Consider the following 23,546-nt stretch of genomic DNA (forward strand, 5'->3'; position numbering starts at 1 on the left):
ATTTTTTAATTATTTATTTATTTTTGAGATAAAGTTTCTCTGTGTACCCCTTGCTGGCCTGGAACTCACAGAAATCCACCTGCCCCTGCCTTCAGAGGCATGTGCCATCAACCCTGACTCTTACTATTTTTTTCTAAGATAACTTTAATTCTCATGAGGATTATGGATTTTATTTGTTTGTTTCCAGAGAGACTTTACCTATGCTAAGTCACCCACACTGACCTCAAACACCCTGTCTGAAGAGATCTGAATGCTAGGGTTACAAATGAGAGCTTCCATGCCCAATGGGAAATTTAAATTCTGAATCAACACAGTGTTTGGCCAGAAACATTTTTGCAAGGCTTCCGATCAGGTAGCCCAGCCAAAACTACAGATGGAGTGATCTGCTCAGCAGATGGGTCATGAATTTGTGGATAGCAGATTTATTTTAAGCTGATAGAAAGAAAGAAGGAATAGTGTAGGGTTAGAGCTCAACTATTTGGAGAATTACATGGGGGGAGTAATTGCCACAGTATTTTACAGCAGGTCTGTGGGTACTAACAGACACAGGCCACACAGGTGATTATCATACTGGGGGCCAGGGAACTTACCTGATGAGCTCCGCATCCTTCTTGCCCTCTGGCTAACAATTGTTTCAGCTTTAAGTCAAAGCCAGGGATTGAGCAGTCCAGAGGAGGAGCGCCTTCTCAGGTTGGCCTCTGTGTAGCCATGACCCCTTTTAAGTGCAAGTCTCTAAGAGTGCTGTTGGCAGAGGATCCCTATAGGGCCATAACATATACTGAATGATCAGTCCCTAGCTGATCCACATGCTAGTGACCTCCCTACAAATGGATAATATTTCCATATCCTCCTGGAAATTCGGGTGGAAACAACAGAGAGAGAACCAAGATGTTGGCACTAGGTGCTGATGCTGAAGGTGTGTCATGAAGGAAAGGAACCATGTGGATTCAGCAGGTTCACGTCCAGGTTCTGAGGAAGCAGTAACTTAAATGGGATCAGTGATTCAAGGTGGTGTGCTATAAAAATACAGGGTACTCAATACTATTCTTGAAACAATTTTTCTTCACCTGGGCGGTGGTGGTGCACTCGGGAGGCAGAAGCAGATGGATCTCTGTGAGTTCGAGACCAATGAAAACCTATCTCGAAAAACCAAAAAAAAAAAAAAAAAAAAATCTACTTTTTGAGATCATAATATAATTGCATCATTTCCTCCTGCTTTTTCCTCCCCCCCAACCCCCCATGTTCCCTTCCTTGCTCTCTTTCAAATTCATGCCCTCTTTTTTCATTAATTCTCTCTCTCTCTCTCTCTCTCTCTCTCTCTCTCTCTCTCTCTCTCACACACACACACACACACACACACACACTAACGCATATATATTCCTAAATACATAATGCAACCTGCTCAGATTATACAGTGTTACTTGAATGTGCCAGGCATTGAGTGCATACACCTTTAAAAGCCAGCACTTGGGAGGCAGAGGCAGATAGATCTCTGTGAGTTCATTGTCAGCGCAGTAGATATAGTGAGTTCCAGGCTAGCTAACTCCACATAGTGACAAACCTGAAGACAGCACTTCTTTCACAGTCCCTCGAGATGACATGATGGCATTGTAGTCCTAAGTGGGTCACTTGACTCCATGGTTCAAAAATCAATCCCATCTCAAAAATAAAAGGAAAAACTGGGGAGTGACACACCCCTGAGCCCAGCACTCAGGCAGAGCAGGCAGATCTCTGTGAAATCTAGACCAGCCTGGTCTACATAGTAAGACCTTGTCTAAATAAATAAACTAGTTTTATGAATACAGTCCTTATAAGTTTGTGAGGTTCATCTGGACATTTGAACTTTCTTTTTTCTTTTTCTTCTCTCTCTCTCTCTCTCTCTCTCTCTCTCTCTCTCTCTCTCTCTCTCTTTCTTTCTATATGTTTTTTTATTTCTCTCATCTTTGGAGGAATACCCTGCTCAGCCTAGATATATGGGGGAGGGCCTTGGTCCTGCCTTAGAGTGATGTGTCAGACTTTGTTGACTCCCCTTAAGGGAAGCCTTAGCCTCTCTGAGGAGTGAATGGGGGGTGAGGTGGGGGGAGGGTAGGGAGAGCAGGAGGAGAGGAGGGAGGGGAAACTGGGATAGTATGTAAAATGAGAGAAAATTGTTTTAAAATTAAAAGAAAAGAAAACATTTACATTGCTCTCAACATCCCTGTCTTCCCGGCTCCTACTATATGGCCCACTAAGCTTCACTTAATGCTTTCAACTGCTCTGCTATTCCAATATCCACGTTTGCCAATACGCAGATCGTTAAGCCTATCACAGCAATATCTTGATCTTGGCACTAATCTCTGTCTTGGTCACTGCTCTATTGCAGTGAAGAGACAACATGACCAAACAACTCTTTAAAAGAAAGGATTTAATTAGGCCTTGTTTACAGTTTCAGAGTTTAGTCCATTGTCATCATGGCAGGGAGAATGGTGGGGAGCCTGGGGCTGGAACAGTAGTGAGGAACTACAGGAGAGAGAGAGAGGGAGAGCGCACTGGGCCTAGAATGGACTTTCGAAACCTCAAAGTCCACCTCCAGGGACACAGTTCCTCTGACAAGTCCACGCCTCCTGATCCTTCTAGTCCCATCAAAGAGTTCTACTCTCTGGTGACTTAGTGTTCGAGCCCACAAGACTATACCGTAAACGTACAGCTGAAAGATTCATAAAGGCAGACCCACAACTTATGGGGCGCCCGTTTTGCAGAGCTGTGGGAACACTCGTCTTTTGGAAAAGTTACTGCCATATCTGTAAAAACCTTGTGAAGCCATGAGTCTTCCTTTGAAATGGGATTCATTCTCAAAACACCTCAGCAGTGTGACTTTTGCACGGGCAACAGAATGACCTTTCCATTCCCCCGCACCATGAAGCCTTAGAGCAATAATATTCACTCTTTGTTCTAACAGTCAAATTTACACAGAGTTAATCCTACAAAATTACCTGCTAACAGACCACATAGAAATTTCTATAGAAGACAGGCACTGAGCAGGAAGGCAGCATGCCCCTCTTTACTAACAAACAAATCTGGGCGTCCCCAAAGCTGATTATCACAAAAGAGATTGGGTGAGGAGAATGGGTGAATCCAGGATTCGGGGATGTTTAGTAACTTTATCTATTGGTTTGGAATGTCAGATATTTCCCCTTGAATGCTGGCTCTTTCCTGGGTTGGGTTACGTGTTCTGGAGTACGGCTTTGTCAGGTTTACCTGCCCTTTAGTAATTTTGATATGCGTATTATATTGTCTATGATATATCTGTATTGTCTATGATATTACAACTATGTCTGTTAAAACTAGAAAACTCGTGGAACTCACCCCTTATTTTTCTCTTTATTCTTCTTCTTGCTATTCATCAACGTCTTCCTCTACTCTCCTTCTTTCTTCTCCTTACTCTTCCCCTTATTCTTTCTCTCTGCGCCCCCTTCACTTACTTTTTCCCCTCGCATGAAAAATAAAGAACTTGTGGAGGTAGCATACTTGAGTTAATTTTTTACCCTCAGATCCTCGCCTGCCTTAGACGTCCTGTTCTGAGCCCTGAGGGGGTATTGAGGCTGGTACTCAAGGCCCCCGATATTCTGGGGCCTGAATACAGGGAATCAGAAAAGGTGATTTTCAAGCCTACCCGGGAAAGAGGTAGCTCTTGTCAGAAACTCTCCTAGCAGAAACAGCTTTTCCTGGAAGAACATATTTTCTAATCTACAGTCTACGGCAGGATCTCACCAAGGTTGCTGCAGAACCCAAGGTACCGGCATCTCGTTGACGGTGCATAAAGGACTTTCCTACCCCTCCTTAAAAGTTCTCTCTGTGGAGGCCGGGTGGTGGTGGCACACGCCTTTAATCCCAGCACTCGGGAGGCAGAGGCAGGCGAATCTCTGTGAGTTCGAGACCAGCCTGGTCTACAGAGCTAGTTCCAGGACAGGCTCCAAAACCACAGAGAAACCATGTCTCGAAAAACCAAAAAAAAAAAAAAAAAAAAAGAAAGTTCTCTTTATGGAACTTTCTCTCTTACTAAAAGTCAAACGACAGTGCAGCAGGCAGTTGTTCAGATTAACAGTTCAAGAGCCGATACTAATAAATCAGGCATGAAAAAACCTTTATATTGGAGGATAAAACTTACAAGTCAAACTCTCAGACAAATATCCGGCTGCTGTTTTACTTCAGGTCTAGCAGAGAGACAGTGAACTGCTACACTCCTAATTGGTGTTGCTTGTTACTTCTAATTAACCAATTAACAAGGCTGCCTGAGAACCAGGCAAGGGCCTATAAAGGTTTTGCTACATTCTTCCCTAGCTTTAAGGGCTGGCTGTTCAGATGCCTGCCTATTCCAAACGGCTGTCTTTACTATGACTCCTGAAGGCTAAATGCTTCGATTTCGCTCGAAAACTCTAGAACTGTCTTGCAGCCACCTATATTTAAATAACACAGCAGGTTTCACTGACAGGCTTATAGCACGAGGCTGCATGGATAGACTTACTTCAGCTGCTTAAAAATCTCAATATTTCATAAAGTATTCCTACAGCTTTTCTTCCTATTGCTACACTAAAGATCTGCCTTTCTCTCTTTACGGATGAGGCTAGTCCTGCTGTTGGTTTGTTTACAAAAAACCTTGGCCCCATACAGGAGCTTCCAGTTAGCTCATCTGAAAACAGATTCTGGAGAGAGGACACTTTCTCGGCGATTTGTAAAACTCTACAGGATTTTTTCAGTTTGACTGAAGACGTTCAAGAAAACTGAATAATAAATCTCCCTTTATAAGGCTCATTAACTCTCTGTGTCTCTTCCTCTAACCGCTCTGCGCTGTCTCAGGTTCAGCAGTCAACATTTCTCAGGCCCATCGAGGAAAAGCATGCTGTTGCTTCCTTTTAAGTTTAAATCTTACAGTCTTCATTTTTAACTCTAAAAAGCTCTCATCCTAACACTAGGGACATTTCTTCAACTGTACACTTACTGTATTGTCTTGTGGGCTCCAACATCTAAGCATTCAAATAGATGGGCTATGGGTACCATTCTCGTTCTAACCACTACATACCAGCTGGGTGCAGACCTTCTGCCTCAAGGAACATCCCTGCTTCTGTCCATAACCCTCATCCGTGGCTCTGTAAGGAAGCCCAGAGTGAACTTTGCTCTGTAAACTCCCCAGAGTAAATTATATCTTTGGTGAAATTATATCTTGATTTGTCATTGGGTTGATGGGGGGGGCATAGGCATCATTTATGTCTTCATCAGGGAAAAAATTTTAGCAATACTTGGTGTCATTGGCAGGATGTGACAAAGCCAAGGATAAGTTTGGGGAGAACACTGGTGTCTTGATCTGGGGAATGAGCCAGGCAATGGAACCCTAATGGTGGAGTACGTGTGGAGGAAATTTTGACATGGCTCTCTGTCCCCATGTAGCATGTGTCAGAGAGCTTTTGCCAGTGTTGGCAGAGGCATGGGAAATGCAGAAGGTAGGGAGGTATGTCACTAAGGTGAGGGGATGTCTGTTGGGGATGACGGTGCTCAGTGTGGTATTGGGTGACATGCTTGGTGGGTGGGGTTAACCAAGGGAGTACGGAGATGTTTTGAGAACGGCTGAAGGTCTAGAGCAGACATTACTTACAGACACGGGGAGTGGTGACAGGGGTGGTCATGGTATCACCAGGCAGCAGCTGGGGCAGGCTGGCTGCTGCAATGGGTGATAAGAGAGATGTATCTCAAGTCTAGGCGGTGGCGCAGAGGGAGATTGCAGGGATAAGAGAGCTATTGCAACAATAAGAAAGAGTCTGGGGGTCTAGAGAGATGGCTCAGTGGTTAAGAGCAGTGGCTGCTCTTCCAGAGGTTCTGAGTTCAATTCCCTAGTGGGGTCTGATGCCCTCTTCTGCCATAAAGGCATATATGTAGATAGAATACTCACGTACATAAAAATAAATAAATCTTTGTCAGGCGGTGGTGGCACACACCTTTAGTCCCAGCACTTGGGAGGCAGAGACAGGAGGATCTCAGTGAGTTTGAGGCCAGCCTGGTCTACAGAGAGAGTTCCAGGACAGCTAGGATTGTTATACAGAAAAACCCTGTCTCAACCCTCACCCCCCCAAAAGAGTCATGCAGACTTCCTTTGTTGGTCTCCTATCTACTAGGTAGATTGGATAAAAGAAGGGGCAATGGTGGTGTCTGCCTGCCGCTTCTCACAGCTGGGAGACTGAAGGGTAAAGAAAACCCAAATCATATCTCTATCAAAGAGCCCTTCCGGGAACCGCAAACCCTGGACTCTATGAGAAAGGTCAGGGAAGAGAAAAGAAAAGAGTGAAGTAGTGGCCACAGAAGATGCTACTGGAGCTGGCGTTTGAATCAGAAAGGGAAAGCCCGCCCTCAAGTATGTAGCTGTGGATGCTGGATGCTTCATGGTGGAAATTGCTGGCCAGATGTGCCAGCCCGTGTTGCAGTAGTGGGGTAAGTGGTTATTGATGGAACCAACCTTTTGAGTGGACTTCAGGCCTGCTTTACTAGGGGGAAATTCACAAATGCTACTCCGGACTTAGACAAAATCTGTGACCAGGGAGGTCATGGGTTCCAGTGGAGAAGCAAACATTATTGCTTTGTTAAGTGAGGTGCCATTTTTGTGCTTCTAATCACAGGTTATTACTGCACTCACTGGCAACCTGAGTATTTTCTCTGCTTCTCATTTTGGTCCTTTCCTGACTGTGTTTTGCAATAGGAGGAATTTCTCCAGACTCACCTGTAACACAGCAACTTGACTCTTAGTTACCAAACTTGGATATAAACATGTCCTCGGGAATGGAGGAGTGGCTTCTTTGGCTAAGATAAATTAAGTGGACATAACCTGGGTTAGAGGTGAGAAGTCATTTCATTATATTCTGCCTGACAACAACAGAAGGAATATATACACCGTGCCTGGCCCCAAATGAAGACCACAGACTCATGGGAGACAGGTCTTTCATGCCATTTTAGCTCCCAAATGACCTGGCCTCGAATCTTCTTTGCAGAGAACTTCTTCTGATATAAATCCTCACCTCAAATGTTCTCCTCTTCCTTACATTTTCAAGGATCCACTTGTGGGCTGAGACTAGACACAGTGGCCGAGCCTCTGCTGAGTGCTGGTGAGGCCCTAGGTTCAGTTCCCAGTACCACAAACAAAATACAAAACCCAAACTCCTTGTGCAGAAGAGGGCTAACATGGTAGACCTAAACTGTCCTCCTGGCTTGCCAAATTGTCCCTTAGCAAGTATTGGGATTGCAGAGTAGGAGAAGGTTTTTTTGTTTGCTTGTTTGTTTGTTGGTTGGTTTTTCGAGACAGGGTTTCTCTGTTGCTTTGGAGCCTCTCCTGGAACTAGCTCTTGTAGACCAGGCTGACCTCGAATTCACAAAGAGCCGCCTGCCTCTGCCTCCTGAGTGCTGGGATTAAAGGCACGTGCTACCACTGCCTGTCTTAGGAGAGAGTTTTTGAGGCAGGATAGAAAGCTGTGAAACTGAGGACATGGGAAGAAAAGCAAGAAAAAGAAAAGGGGCCCTTCCTCTCTGGATCTGGCTTGTCTTTTCTCCTAGAAGAAATGGGAGGAATCTATTGCTAAAACCTAAATTGCCTACTGGGACAGTATGCTTTCCTCAAGCTCCGCCCCCCCCCCCCCCAAAGATGGTGAAGACAATAGATCAACTGTACTTCCAACGTGGAACCTGGAGCTTTCTGCACTCACTTTCATAATAAATTCACAGAATTGTTTAGAAGACCAGATGCTTTAACCTTTTGACCCTGTTGTCATCCATAGACTTTAAGCCATGAGTTTCTTATGCTTGTTTCTTAGCATCCTTTAGAACTGTGAGTTGAGAGTCATCAAAATCCTTTACGGTCCCATTGTAAAGATATCTAAGCATAACTCTCCCTTAAAAAAAAACCATCATCACATTTGGGTATGTCCCTCTGAGAGTCTCTTTCTATTAACCCCTGTGCTGAAGAGCAATATTAAAAATGTCTTTTAATAAATCTCCAATTGTGCTTCATACTGGCTTGCCCTGCAATTCTTTTCTGCCTGAAGCCATGAATCCCACTCCAATCATACTGCTTGAATGGAGATTCCCATTGAGGGCAGTGGGGTGAGGGTGTGTGTTTGGGGGGGGGCACAGACTGCAGCAGTGTCTCTACCCTGGTCACTACAATCATTCCTATCACCCCTAAGTATGAATGGCATCTGGAGTGCAGTTTTGATGCTAGCGACCTTATTTTAGCTGAGGCTTGATGGTACTAGGGTAAAATCCTTCACGAGTTGAGAATCGCTACAATATCTGGAGTTCTCAGGTTATAGAACTACCTTGGGGGTGGGAGCGTAGCTCAGGGGTAGAGTGCTTGCTGAAATCAAGATTTCCTCCAGATCAAATGACAATTTGCTTTTATGAGCAAGTGGTTATAAACTTGGCGTTCCCAGAATTCCCTGATGCGTGTCAATTTGCTGTAATGACTCACAGCACAATAATTACAGATGGACACAATGTGCAAATTGGGGCCAGCCAAATGGAGAAAGGACAAAGCCTGGGAGTGTTTTCAACGCAAAGCTTCCATATGATCAGTATGACACACCCTCTCTTCCAGGCTGTCCATGTAATTATCTTCCAGGAAAGCTCACCTGAGCTCCTGGCAGCAGATTCTCTCTTCCTTCCTTCCTTCCTTCCTTCCTTCCTTCCTTCCTTCCTTCCTTCCTCCCTCCCTCCCTCCCTCCCTCCCTCCCTCCCTCTCTTCTTCCCTCCTTCCTCTCTTTCCTTCTCTCTTTTTTTTTTTAATTTTAAAAATTGTCTTTGTTGAAACGAGGCCTTGCTGGGCTTCTCTGGCTGGCCTGACCCTGTTGTAGAGACCTAACTGGCCTCGAATTTGTAGCAAGTTTCTTGTCTCTGCTTCCAGAGTGCTGGGATTGCAGGCAAGAAGTTACTCCACATTGCATAAAGCAGTTGGTTTTCAGTCTGTGCCCCCTTGAATGACTGCATTTTGTAAGCAACATTTGACTCTGCTTTAAGGGTGGAAGGTACTCTGAACCTGACATATGGATGGTACCACTCACATAGCATAGATAATAGATAATTTACTCTTTGGAGTAGTAAGGGCTCTCTACTCTACAAATTCATTGGGGGTGAATTGAGATTCTAAGGGAACATGGACATATTAAAATTATATCAGGAATAATAAGTCCAAGAATATACTGGGTGTTAAGTTTCAACCTGGGACAAGTAGCTGAGGTGACTATTTATTTGTTTTTATATTTATTTATTTATTCATTCATTCATTCATTCATTCATTCAAGGCAGGGTTTCTCCGTAGCTTTGGAGTCTGTTCTGGAACTAGCTCTTGTAGACCAGGCTGGTCTCGAACTCACAGAGATCTGCCTGCCTGTGCCTCTGGCTGCCCTTCCTTATATAACCCAGCCATTTTGGTTTCCCACTCTTTTTGTAGCTTTGGGCTTCCTGGCTGCTACACCTGGATCCCCTCTCCCTCCTCTTCCTCCCTCTTCCCCCCCCCCTCCTCACAGGGGCAGAGCTCAGGCTTACTCTGGTCTCTCAGATGTCTGTATCTGGCCATGCTCTCCCACAAGTCTATAGGACACTTTCTCCTCCACCATACCTAGTCATGTTCCTTTTCTTTCCTTTTTATTTCTTTTTTCCATTCATCGGGCCTACTAGCCTGGCGAACAGGTGTAACTTCTTCCCCCGGATATCCCCCACCCCCCCAAAGGTAGGCACCTAGCATTTCTACGGCTATGATGGCCCCAACCAATCTGTCATCTGACTATCCAGTTTATGCATCGAAGGAATGACAGGCAGAGAACTCCTGACTGTCCTCAGGGCTTCTGCTGAGCCTGGTTCCTGCAGCTGATGCCGTCTACCCAAATTGCTGTCTGCTTGTCCTTCTGTCTGCCCATCTGTACCTGCTGTCATCTGTCCTGCTCCCGCCCTTTCACCTCTGGAGCGCACCTAACTCTGCAGTTCAGCTCTGACCTTGCAGCCTGCCTTACAGCCAAGCCACAGTAGCTTCTCCAGAAAGACTCTCAGGTTAGCAGGGCTCGTCTCTTGTCAATAAAAAGTCTTATCTCTCTATTAGTTTTTGATTTTTGGCCTCTCAGACTTTGAAACTTCTTGCCTTTTCAACTCACTGAAGTTATTCTCTAATGTGTGTGTGTGTGTGTGTGTGTGTGTGTGTGTGTGAATATGGATATACAGATCTATTTACTGTGTGATATGTAATTTACAAGTTTGAGGTTAATATTAGTAAGTGAGGTTGACCTTGTTGACCTTGACCAGCATTATCACAGAAAGTGAGTTTATTTTTTAATGTCTATTTATTCTTTCTTTGTGTGTATGTGTGAAAACGCCTGTGTGTATGTGTGCTATGTGTGTGCCTGGTGTGTAGGGAAGCCAGGGGATGGTGCTGAATCCTCTAGAACTGTAGTTATAGTCAGTTGTGGGTTCTGGGAACCAAACGCAGGTCCTCTGCAAGAATAGCAAATGCCTCAATCCCCGAACCCGTGTCTCCAGCCCAAGGAAAGCGCGAATACAGCAAACTGCCGCCTTTGAAAGCATCAGACCTCGTAAATTTGCTACCTAATACATTCTGACACTGTGGAAAGCCACGAGCATGTTTGTCTGTTTCTGGTGTCGCTCACTCTTGACACTGTCTTCTAAGACGGCTGGTATCTCAAGGTCCAAAGCTTCTTCCCTCTAATCAGAGTCTTTCTGACCTGGCCTGCCCCCAGCCAGCATGAATCATCTCATTACCTTCAGTTATCTGAGGAGCAACTCATGAATCACCTTGTTAGTATAAACTACTGGGCCCACAGTGACTAACAAAGATACTCCCACACTCAGGAAGTTCCAAAGATTTAGAGGCTAGTTCCCAGGAACTTGGGACAAAGACAGATAAATTCTTTGTCAAATAACCTTTTTTTTTAATCTATGTAAACTAATTATATAGATCACATATTTTATGATAAATATAACCTTTCCTTATAGTAATTGAGGATTTGGGTACATGCCGATAATAGGTGTTTATGTGACGAGACCTCAATTTAAACACCTGGGCCCCGAGTTTCTAATGAGCTTCCCTAGTTGGCAGCGTTTCCCAGGGGCTGTCGTGGCTGACTGCTGGAGGGGCTGATCACATCCTGTGTGACTCCATGAGCAAGGATGCTAATGAGTGTCAGGGCAAAACTTCAGAGGAAGTAAGAGGGAGTTTATCAGAGCCAAACAAAAGTGACCGTGGTCTGGAGACACAGATTCAGGTAGCCTTGGGTGACGTGTTCCACGATGAAAGTGGTCATACACGATGATGTTTTTATTTGTCACAGAACAAGAGAAGATCAGAAATGAATGCACTTACCAAGTACAGTGGCTGGGACATATAGCAGATAGGTCACAACAATGCAAGGAAGGAACTGTCTGCTTCTACGTCACGTTTAGGTTTTAGATCTCACCTGCTGTGACCAGCTGTGTCAAGCTTAGCAATACGTTCCAAGAATTTTATCTAAAAGTCAAAAGGATATAGGATGTTAGGCCAGATACAGTGCTGGGTAAAAATGGCTGTCACAGGGGATTAAAGGCATCCTAACTCATTTTGATTTCATCATCCATAATATTCTAATCCCCTTCCATCACCTCATCTAACCAGTCCGTCAGGCTACAGAAGCTTTAAAAGGAGTGTGTAAAGTTCCGGGGGACTTCAATTCACAGAAGCTTGTGTCGGCTTACTACAGACATTGTGCCCTTGTAGCTTTTCCATGGGTTGATTTTGGTGTCTCTTCACAATAACACATTGTTGTCACAAGTGCAGAACTGAGGTATATCAGGGCTCACTGGGAACCTCTGGGAGTGTAGTAGGTTCTCGTACCCCAGAACAAGGAATGGAACACAGACATGTAAATAGGAGCAAGCAAGGCGAGAGAATTAAAAAAACAACACACTTCTGTGCTGGTTAATCTCAGTGTTCAATTTGAAATCTAGAAGTATCTGGGAGAGGCCTGGAGAGATGGCTCAGCGGTTAAAGGCATTGCCTGCTCTTCCAAAGGTCCTGAGTTCAATTCCCAGCAACCACATGGTGGCTCACAACCATCTGTAATGAGGTCTAGTGCCCTCTTCTGACCTGCAGGCATATACACAGACAGAATATTGTATACATAATAAATTAAAAAAAAAAGTATCTGGGAGAGGAAGCTCTCTGGTTATGTCCGTGCCCCTACTTGACTAGGTTAACTGGGACGGAAAGACCCACCCACTCCTGATTACCTAAAAGGAAGCTAGGTGAACACTAGCAATCATTGTTCTCTATTTCCTGACCAAGGATACGATTCCCTCAAGCTGTTGCCACGGTGACCTTCTCTCCAAGGTGGATTGTAAAGCCACCTTCCTTAAACTGCTTTTGTTGGGGGTATTTATCAAAGCAACTAAAACAAAACAAAACAAAACAAACAAGCAAATCTAAATCTAAAACTAAGTGTGCCAGATCAAGGGAAAAGTTAGAAACTCATATGCCAAATGTTATACAAAGGATGGGGGCTTTTATATCTCATTTCTTCACATTTGCAGAGTGTAGGTTTTCTTGTGTGTATTACCCATCCATTCGTCTTAGTATCTTGTGTGTGTGTGTGCATTGATGTTTTGCCTGCAAGTGTGCCTATGTGAGTGTGTCAGATCCTCTGGAACTGGAGTTACAGACTGTTGTAGGATGTTTTGTTTATGTTCTGACAAATAAAGCTTGCCTGGATGTCAGAAGGTGGAACTAGCCACTAACTATAGAAGCCAGGCAGTGGTGGCACACACCTTTAATCTTAACACTTGGGAGGATCATGCTTATGATCCCAATACTTGAGAGGTGAAACAGAATCTAGGGCCTATTCAGTCAGAGGATTTATAGAGATAGGGTTTCCCCCCTTTGGTCTGAGAAGTCGTAGAGGTAAGAAGTTTCCGGTGGCGGCTGCTCTGCTTCTCTGATCTTTCAGCTTTCATCCTCGATATCTGACTCTGGTTTTTATTGTTAAGACTAATTAATCTCACTTTAACAGACAGTTGTGAACTTCCACGTGGGTGCTGGGAATTGAACCCAGGTCCTCTGGAAGAGCAGACAGTGCTCTTAACCACTGAACAATCTCTCCGGCTCCTCTTCTTAGTATCTTACTCGGGTGCACATTCAGTATTATAATGAGCATGGGATACCCCAAGACATCTTACCTCTTTGTCTAAGCCAGTTGTTCTGGCCTATTCTAGTGAGCTTCAATGGGATGGACTGGGGATGACTGGTTGAGGAGTGTCCTAGCCTTCCTCATATCAACAGGGTTTTCTCTTCTATTCTATTGTTTTGTTTTGTTTTGTTTTTTGAGACAGGGTTTCTTTGTAGCTCTGGAGCCTGTCTTGGCACTATCTCTTGTAGACCAGGCTAACCTCGAACTCACGGAGATCTGCCTGCCTCTGCCTCCCGAGTGCTGGGATTAAAGGCATGGGCCACCACCACCCGGCTTTCTATTCTAATTTTGAAGCCTTTGTGTAAGGTTGTGAAGAGTGAATGATTTTTCTTTTTTTTTCCTTGCTTCCTTCTTTCCTCCCTTCCTTTCTTTTCAACTTCTTTCTTTTTTTCTTTTTAAGACAGTATCTCTATGTAGTTTTAGCTTTCCTGGAGCTCACTATGAAGACCAGGATGGCCTCAAAGTCACAGGGATCCCCCCAGTTCTGCCTCCAAAGTGCTGGGATTAAAGACGTGTACCACCATACTTGGCAAGTTGATAATTCTAAAAAGTAGTTATACTGGGGACTGGTGAGATGGCTCAGAAGTTAAGAGCACTGGCTGCTCTTCTAGAGGTCCTGAGTTCAATTCCCAGCAACTACATGGTGGCTCACAACCATTTGTAATGAGATCTGGTGCCCTCTTCTGGCCTGCATGTGTACATGCAGGCAGGACACTATATAATAGATAAATATCTTATTTATTTTTAAATAATAAAGATTTAAATATTAAAAATAAATAATATCTAAGATTAATTTTTTTTTTGGTTTTCTGAGACAGGGTTTCTCTGTGGCTTTGGAGCCTGTCCTGGAACTAGCTCTGTAGACCAGGCTGTTCTCGAACTCACAGAGATCTGCCTGCCTCTGCCTCCCGAGTGCTGGGATTAAAGGCGTGCGCCACCATCGCCGGGCTTAAGATTAATTTTTTAAAAAGTAGCTCTACTATTTGCTTATTAGAAGGCAAAGAAACCAGAGCATGGTTGTACAAGGCCAGCTTGGTGTACATAGGGTATTTCAGGCCTGCTAAGGCTACATAGTAAGACCATGACTCAAAAATAAAGAAGGAAAACAAAGAAAGCTATTTTCCCTACACTGTTATTAATAAAAATATAAAAGGTAAGACACTTTAGCAAATAGTTTTAGTTGTTACCTTTAGTTTTTTTTTTTTTAAGTTGAACATTTATTTACCATCAGACCTGTCAGTCAAACTCCTAGGTCTTTATCCAGGTGAAAACTCATACACATAAAAACATGTTTATGGGGCTAGAGAGAGGGGTCAGTGGTTCAGAGCACTGCAAGTGGATCCCAGCACCCACACAGCAGCTCACAACCACCAGAACTCCAGTTCCAGGGGAATCAACACCCCTTTCTGGTCTCCTCAGGCCCTGCATGCATGTGGTACACAGACATACATGTGGGCAAAACAGCCATACACATAAATAAAACCCTATTTACAATAATTTTATTTATAGTAGCCCCAAACTAGAATTATTAAATGTTATTTCTTATATGATTCCATTTCCATAACTGTAGTGGCATTACAATTGTATTTTAATAAATAAATCTTGTCGGAAGATCTGAGAGTAAAACAGGCCCACTGGTCAACCATACAGACCAGGCAACAATAACACACTCCTTAATCCCAGTAGCCACACCAGTTTGCCGTAGAAACCAGACAGTAGTGGTACACACCTTTAATCCCAGAACTAAAGAGGGTTATCAAACAGGAGGAGACAGCTCTCACGCACAGTCTCATTCTGAGATTCCTGGAGGCAGGTTAGCTATTTTCAGACTGAGGACAAGGTAAGAGCCAGTGGCTGGCTGCTTTGCTTTTCGGGTCTTCAGGTTGAACCCCAATTTCTCTCTCTGAGTTTTTATTAATCGTACTTCACATAACATCTCAATGACAAAATTATAGAGCCGGAGAACAGTTAGTTGGCAGTGGTTACGGAGGGTGGTCCGGTAGGGAACAGGGCAGTCTGGATGAATGTGAGGGAGAACCAGACAGGCCTTTGTGATATCGGAGTAATTCTGTATATTGCTTGTTGTAGCTGTGTGAGTCTGCACAGGTGTTAAAATGGCAGAGCGCTGCACACACACTGTGGGTACACAGATGCTGCACACACACTGTGGGTACACAGGCGCTGCACACACACTGTGGGTACACAGGCGCTGCACACACACTGTGCGTACACAAATGCCTGCTTTGGGTATACTCTTCTACAGTTATGTCAGAAGTAACTGCTGGGGACATCTGAGTAGCTGCCTGTAGAATGTTTCCATGCTGTCTTTGCAGCTTCATGCTGCAATGTGTAATTCGCTCAGCATAAAGATACAAAGTAACTATTGGACAATGCACAATAAATTTCTAAATGATGGCTGAGGGGGGATGTCTTATCTACTCAATCCCATGATGTGAAGAAATTAAGATTCTTTGTTCCAGAAGTTTTAGCTTTTGGTTTGCAGTGGGAATAGACTTGTAAAGAAACCCACAGCTGATGTTTCCAATCTTCTAGTTGAGAAATGATATTATCATTGGTATGACTGAAATTAGACCACGTTGCCTTTTGAGTGTATTGAGCAGTTAATATATTTAAGATGCACCTATATTTGACTGCATGTTGTTTTCTCTCAGAAATTAGATATGCTGTGTCATTCTGGCTAAATCCACAGACACAAGCCTAAATCTTAGGGGTAGATCCTTTCAAGTTATTTAATAGAGTCTGATTTCATTTTTGATACATTAAACATTTACAATAGCAGCAATACAGAAGTAACTGGAGAGGCCACTTAAAATAGATAAAACATAATTCCTAAGGAAAACAACAGAATACACACATTCCTTGTGTTGTTGATATTTTAACAATCCACATTATAAGAAGTATCCTTATGGCCTGTTACCAGCTACATTAACGTATACATCTTCAAAGTGTCTTACTTCTAACTTTTCCTTCCTTCCTTCCTTCCTTCCTTCCTTCCTTCCTTCCTTCCTTCCTTCCTTCCTTCCGTCCTTTCTTTCTTTCTTTCTTTCTTTCTTTCTTTCTTTCTTTCTTTCTTTCTTTCTATTGATTTTTTTTGAGCTCTACATTTTTTTCTCTGCTCTTCTCCCTGCCTCTCCCCTCCCCTTCAACCCTTTCCCAAGGTCCCCATGCTCCCAGTTTACTCAGGAGATCTTGTCTTTTCCTACTTCCCATGTTGATTAGACCCATGTATGTCTCTCTTAGGGTCGTCATTGTTGTCTGTGTTGTCTGCTAACCCCTGCTCTTTAGAACTGCTTTTGCTGCAGCTAGTGCATGCTCCTTCTTGAGGATTCAAGAGTTTACCCTGGACTCTTATGCCAGGCAATGAGCAAAGAGTAAGCAGAAGTGTAAGTCACTGCGCATCTCCAGATGGGGTGGGGTTTCTGCTGCTTAAGGAGGCACTTGAGAAAGTCATGGAATACCTGACCCTTTATTTGCTTTTTTCTTGGAGGTTAATGGAGAGTTGTCCTCGTGGTTGGTCACACACTGGGTGGCTCCCTTCTGGGGCCCTGAGTCACTCTGCTCACAGGCTGAGGACTTGGCTAGCTAATCTCAGCTCTGAGATTATTGTGGGCCTAACAAGAATCAGCATTTTTCAGAAAGACTGTTTTTGTTTTATGTGTATGACTGAATGCCATCATGTATGTATCTGTATTACATGTGTGCTTACTGTCACTGGAGGCCAGAATAGGGCATTGGATCTCCTGGAACTGGTGTTAGATAGTGGTGAGCCTTCATGTGGGTGCTGGGAAGGGACTCTGGGTTATCCACCAGAGCAGCAAGGGACCTTAACCACTGAGTCATCTCCTCAGCCCTGACAGTCATTACTGACCATCACAGAACCCCTCACCAGAGAGATGCTCAAGTTTTCATCATCTGAGAATCAAGGATTTCAACACAACAAAAGGCTACAAAGAATGCCTACACAGAGAAAAGATCTTAGAGAGCCATTTCAAATAAAAGGGTTTAAATAGCAAGCAGCATGCATGCTGAAGGTGGAGGCGTTTGTGACCCTGGAGCGCAGCTGTAAGCCAGTAGTTTTCCGAAGCTCTCATGTTTACAGTCACAGTACGCTTTAACTCGTGACCTCAGAGAGTCAGGAATAGTAAATAAAATCAGGAGGGCTGAGGCTGTGGCTCTGTGGATCAGTTTCCTTAACACATAGGATGTAAGAAGGCGGGAAACCTTTCATCTCGGAGGAAAACTCCTTAACCACAGGACGTCAGAAAGGAGGTGAAACAGGATCACTGAAGAGGAGGTGAAGTGCTCAACCCTGCAGGGAAGTCTGCTAAAACAGGGAGAATTCAAAGGCTTTGGGAAGTTCCTGAAAGTGACTGGGTTCATTAGACCCCTCATTTACCAAGTGCGGTTTTTTTTGTTGTTGTTTTTGTTGTTGTTGTTGTTGCAGTAAAGACCACCTACAGACACTTGTAGAGTGAGCTGCCTAGAAAAATCAGAGGCCAGATGAACTGTTTGCAAGAGGCCTGACCATCTGAGCTGCCTGGAAAGGACACTCTCTGCCCTGTTGAGCTGGCTGCAGGTTGTGCAGTGTGCTCCAGGTTCCCAGCTTTTGTGAGCTGTCACCTGTGCTGGGGTGGGCTTTGGTGATGCAGCTGCCTGTGAGTCATTTCTGCTCCTGTAAGTGACCCCTCACTCCCATATTCTTGTAAGTAACTCTTATAAAGCTCATTGGTTCACCACTTTGGACTTTGGTGGTATCTGTCCTTTGGTCTCCTGTGGGTTCCCTATCTGGGGTGAGTAGATGTTTGTCCACATCTCTTTAAGAATATTGTCATAACACAAGTGCTTGCCTAACATGCATAAGGCCTTGAGTTTGATTCCCAGCATCCATCCATCCCTCCCTCCCCCCCCCCTCTCTCTCTCTCTCTCTCTCTCTCTCTCTCTCTGTCTCTCTGTCTCTTGATTCTCTTATCAATGGTACGATTCTACACTCTGTTGCTGAAGACACTACACACTTGATCACAGGACATGGATAAATCAGCCTGGAACTGCTTTAGAAGCTTTCTGCCTTTCACGGTAACAGAAGGGTGATTTCATGCGGGGTGCTGGGGAGGGGAGGGTGGAAAAAAGACATCAATAGCTGTATTCAATATGATCTCTCTGAGCTACAATAATAACCAGCCTGACAAGATATGGCTATAACAGTGTAATATTATGGGGGTGAACAGGTTATTTCTGATTGGATCAAGGCCTAAGGAGGGGTAACTCATTTGTGATACTGTAAATACAGCCAAGAATCCGCTGCTGGGGCGCGGATACGGGCCCTAGAGAAGGACATAGGACTACTACTTTGATAAATGGACACAGTTTCAACTTGCCTTCTGAATACATATCTCTATACCCAAAGGCTAGCACAGCCCGTAGTCCCCGTTAAAGAAGTTTCTTACTGGAGTGGACGGTGACTCACAAGTCTAGGTGTAGATCGTGTCTATGAAGCGCTCTGCTATCAATGGGACATCTACATCACGTAATCGCAGGGAACCCTGTGGAAGAGGGGACAGAAAGATTGTAAGAGCCAGAGGTTGGGTAGGCCAGGTTGAAACAGTGTCTTGGGACGTGACGGGACCGCTGCAGGAACTCCCAGCCGCTGTGGTGCTTGCACAAGATCAAGCCAGTCAATAGTCCAGCCTGGAGGGGGGAGGGGCACTCCAGACCTCGCTCTTAGCTGAGGCGCTATTGGCAGTTTTCTTTAGGGGCGTGGTCCCCAGCGGGTTGACCGTGTTGCCTCACCCATGTGCGTGTGGGCAGCGCTAATTAGACCAGGTGGGTTTCAGAAACAAACCCTGGTGGATTAAAAAAGGGATGAGAAGTTGAAAGGGAAATGTGGAGGACGTTCTGGAGGAGTTGAGGAAGGGGAGTGAGGTATAAATATGGTCAAAATATGATATATGCACTGTAAAATTCTCAGAGAATGAATAAAACAATTTTAAAAATTAGTTTTTTTTTTTAAAGTGGTTATGGTAGTATACACTTTACACCTTCAATCCCAGCAGAGGCAGTTGAATCTCTAAGTTCAAGGCCAGCGAGGTCTACAAAGTGAGTTCCAGGATAGTCAGGGTTACACAGAGAAACTCTGTCTCTAAAAACAAACAAAATCACAGGCTTTTAAAAGATAAAGCCACTTTACTGGGAAATAAAAACATGACATAGCTAATTTAAGGAAGCCATTCAAACCCTTTCCTGGCCTGTCTCTATGTAGCTCAGTGAACTTCCGCGTGGTTAGAGTGGCCATTCTGAAAAGGTGGAGCTTTGTTTAGGGTTTTACACCTTCACTATCAATTACAACTTCGTTAATTTGTCCACAACAAAAGAAGGAAAGGAGTTGAAACAAAAGCTGCATATTCTCTTTCATGACGTGTCATGTTCTTTGCTTGCACCCCTCCTTATCACCTGATGTCACCCCTCTGTTCCTTTCTAAACTGTAGACTGTAGGCAAACGTGTTTTCAGTTATACGTGTACATCAAAGCCACATATGAGGCAGAGCATATGTGGGTTTTGTCTTTTTGAGTTTGGGTCACCTCACCTTAATATAATTTTCCAAGCCCATTCATTTTCCTACACATCTCATGAAAAGTTAGTTTTGCATGTCTAACAACAGGCAGAAATTCTCTAGATTCATTGGGAATCATGCATTTCAAATCGTAGTCTTTGTCACTAAACACAGGTTCAGAGCTGATCCACTGGACATATTCACACTGGGAATTCTGTTCTCTATTTTCATGTCAGGATGACGGGTAGTTCCAGTGGTTGTTCCAATGTCCAGATAACCATCCATAATGTTACCACCATGTAGAGGAAAAACATCCATCACTGGGAAATTTCTTATATTTTAATATCACATTAGCATTAAGCCTGTGTCATAGACCTCTCTCTGGAGGGCAGTAACATTCTGTGAATTACCCATTTCTATTAATCTGTGAATCACCATGAGGCTGTGGCCTACTGGTAAGGTTCAGGCTGGAGGCTGGAGTCTTTCTCCTTAGGCAGCTACATGGCTTCTCTCTGACTCCGCCTACTCTCTCCCTATATCTTTGTTGGGATTTCCAGCCTGGCTTTATTCTGCCCTGCCATAGGCTGAAACAGCTTTATTCATCAACCAATAAAGCAACACATATGCAGGAGGACATTACACATCACTTTTACCTTTTAATTTGGGCTTGATCTGGCTTACTGCATCGGCAGAGAAACCTACTATCAGTGGACAGAAAACCTTTTACATACAATGGCGCAGAATATACATTACCATTCCAAGAGGGGTGAAAGGGATCTGAAAACCTGCCTGTGCTAACTCTGTGTCTTCATGTCTGATGTCAAAACACTCTTTAGATCTCCAACTCTGTTTAGCTTTGTTGATGACAACACACTTCTTTCTCTTGGGCTGGTTCCACTCCCTGTCAGCAGCTCTCCTTGGCAGGTATCCCACGACTTTGGCATCTCTAAACATCTTGGGGTCCCCAAGGCAATCCAGGACTTTACCTTCACAGCTTCACACAATGGCTTCTCAAGGCTTCCCTGCAGGGACACCCCTGACACATGCCCGGCCTCAGCGGCTTTTCTTAGTCACAGAGGGAGATTCCATAACCCTTTTCTTCTGTTCTTGGCTCTAAAGCCAGAACCACAAGGCCAAAGCTGCCAAGTTCTGCTGCTTGAGCAAGGCCCCTTGTTCAATTACATCTTCACCAGCCTTTTGTTTTTGATAGTGTCCTTCACTGTCCAAGCTTGGCTGTCCTGAAACTCTCTCAGTGGACCAGGCTGGCCTTGAACTCTGAAGTTCATTTGCACTGTCTCCTGACTGTTGGTATTAAAGGTGTGTACCACCGTACTAGGACCTAAGATGTTCTTTAATTCCTTTTGACAAGGTGGAAGCTTAGCTGGGTAGGGTCTTGCCCTGAGGTCACCAGTCTCTTTATTCTATTTAACATCAAATTTTTCTTTAATCTGTTTATTTCCTTGATTACAGGGGTTAGCTCCAATCCACTTCCTGGTGTCTCTCTTTTCCTTGAACTGTACATTTTGTATTTTCTTTGAATAGGTTGCTACTTTTCACTTTTAGATCTTCATAAGAGTGAACACTAATATCCACAAGGCAGAGTCAATACTAGGCTGTTTTGAGATTTCCTCTGCCAATAGAATTAATCCAAAACTCTTCACTTTGGTCTCAGGCAGACAGGGGCTGGCAACTCCCCGCACACCTAGATTCTTTCTCTTCTTTCTCTTCCTGGAAATCCTGCCTATCCTCTCCTGAGTAGTTACGACCATTCAGCTCTTATTACACCAACCACAGCAGTGTATCTTCTCCATACAGTGTACATATATCCACAGCAGTGAGCCTCTGGGAAGGCTTGAGCTTCTGAGATCTCAAAGCCCACCCCTCCTAGTGATCCGCCTCCTCCAACAAAGCCACACCCACTTCAGCAAGACCACACCCCCTAAGAGTGCCACTCTCTGTGACCCTATGGGGGCCATTCTTTCAAACCACCACACTTACTTATTTCATTTTATTTATTGTGTGTGTGTGTTGTATATGTTTATATGTTTGGATGTATATATAGGTGTGTGTGTAGGTCAGAGGTCGATATATGGGGAAGTCTTCTTCAGTGGCTTTCTTCCTTATATATGTGAGACAGGTGTCTCACTGAACCTGGAATTCCCAGATTCAGCTAGATGGGATGGACAGCATCTTTAGGGCGTTGCCTGTCTCCATCCTGCTGGCACTGAGGTTACAAACGTAACATCCATGTCTGGCTTTTGTGTGAGGTCTTGGGAACCTGAACAGGTTCTCATGCTCATGCAGCGATGGAGGCAAATCCTCAGCGCCCTTGGCATTTCTTAGCCCAATCAAGTCGGCACTGGTCGAATGCCTTTTTGCTGGAAGGTAAACTATCAGTCACTATCAACTTTCTGTGCACATGGACAAAGAGGCTCTAACAGTCTGCAAGGAGGTAGGCAAAGCAGACTGAGCCTGGAAGATTCATTCCCAGGATGTCTGGATGACAGTTGTGAGGTGTGGGAGGATGGTGACTCAGTTTCCCCCAGGTGTCTCCCCATGGGTTCTTGCACAGGTCATGCCTGGTTTTAAGACAGAGCATTCTAGAGACAGGAGGGTAAGCTGCCAGTTTCTTCCATGCTGGGCCTAGAAAGTAGCACTATGGGTATGCTAGTCACTGGAGCTCACAAGACCCAGGTCTGATGTGGGAGTATCCAGATGTGGAGATCCAGTGTCTCAGGAGGCAGAAGCAGGAGGATCAGAAACTTGCGGTAGCCTGGGCAAGACTGGCAACACACTGAAACCCTGTCTCCAAAACAAAGAAATTCATCCAATAAAATGCATATAACTTCCAAAGGACACGAAATAGAGCACACTGCTCGATAGAAGGGTCGAAGGATGTGGGACTTTTAAACGGTCAGTCTTCCTTTTATCTACGCACGATTTATAGCTTTTCTTATATGCAATAATAAAATCATTCTCTCAAGACCACCACATGCCTCATTTTGTTATGAGCACCATGTTTACGTTAGCATCCAGGATAACCTTTATTTTATTTTTAAAATTTGAGACAGGGTGGTCCAGGCTAGTTTTGAACTCCTGAATCCAGGGATCTAGTGATTCACCTGCCTCAGTCTCCCAAGTAACTTGATTTCCTATTGCATGTCAGAAGCCTTTACACGCTGGTTGGCCTACAATGCTACCAAGAGAACTGGTTTTTTTCTCACTCAAAACAGAATTTGATCCATTACTTGTTCAATAAAGCTATTTGTGAGATTTTTTTTTTTTTTTTTTTTTTTTTTTTTTTTTTTTTTTTTTTTTTTTTTTTTTTTTTTTTTTTTTAAGACGAGGTTTCTCTGGGTATCCCTGGCTGTTCTGGAACTCACTCTGAAGAGCAGGCTGGCCTGGAACTCACAGATCTGCCTGCCTTTGCCTTCCCGTGCTGGGATTAAAGTGTTGTGCCACCGAGCAGTTTATTCTTGTTTTTTTTTTTCAGAAGACATTTTTGAAAGTTTAGGGAGCAAAGTAAACTCAGTACTTGAGGTTAAATTATTGGACATCAAATTCAACACGGTCTGGTCTCAGTGGGACTTACACCATGCCAGAGGAAGGCGAGTTATGTTGACAAAGGCTACAGCCAAACGAATTCTATACTAAGGCATTGGCTGTGGAAAGGAACAGACGCAGCTCACAGCTTGAAGTCTGGAGTCTGGTGGTGGTTCAAATTTGGGAAGGGCAGAGC

The 23,546-nt window shown here is 44.2% G+C and overlaps 1 pseudogene; it reads right to left on the reverse strand.

Annotated features, from left to right (window-relative positions):
- The window catches only part of LOC126487899 (glutaminase liver isoform, mitochondrial-like), a 24,616-nt pseudogene extending 5,773 nt beyond the window's left edge, over positions 1 to 18,843 (reverse strand).
- Positions 18,844 to 23,546: the final 4,703 nt, after the last annotated feature.

The sequence above is a fragment of the Alexandromys fortis genome, unplaced genomic scaffold (genome assembly GCF_014885135.2).
Source record: "Alexandromys fortis isolate MF-2015 unplaced genomic scaffold, M_Fortis_MF-2015_v1.1 scaffold_176, whole genome shotgun sequence".
Classification (NCBI taxonomy): domain Eukaryota; kingdom Metazoa; phylum Chordata; class Mammalia; order Rodentia; family Cricetidae; genus Alexandromys; species Alexandromys fortis.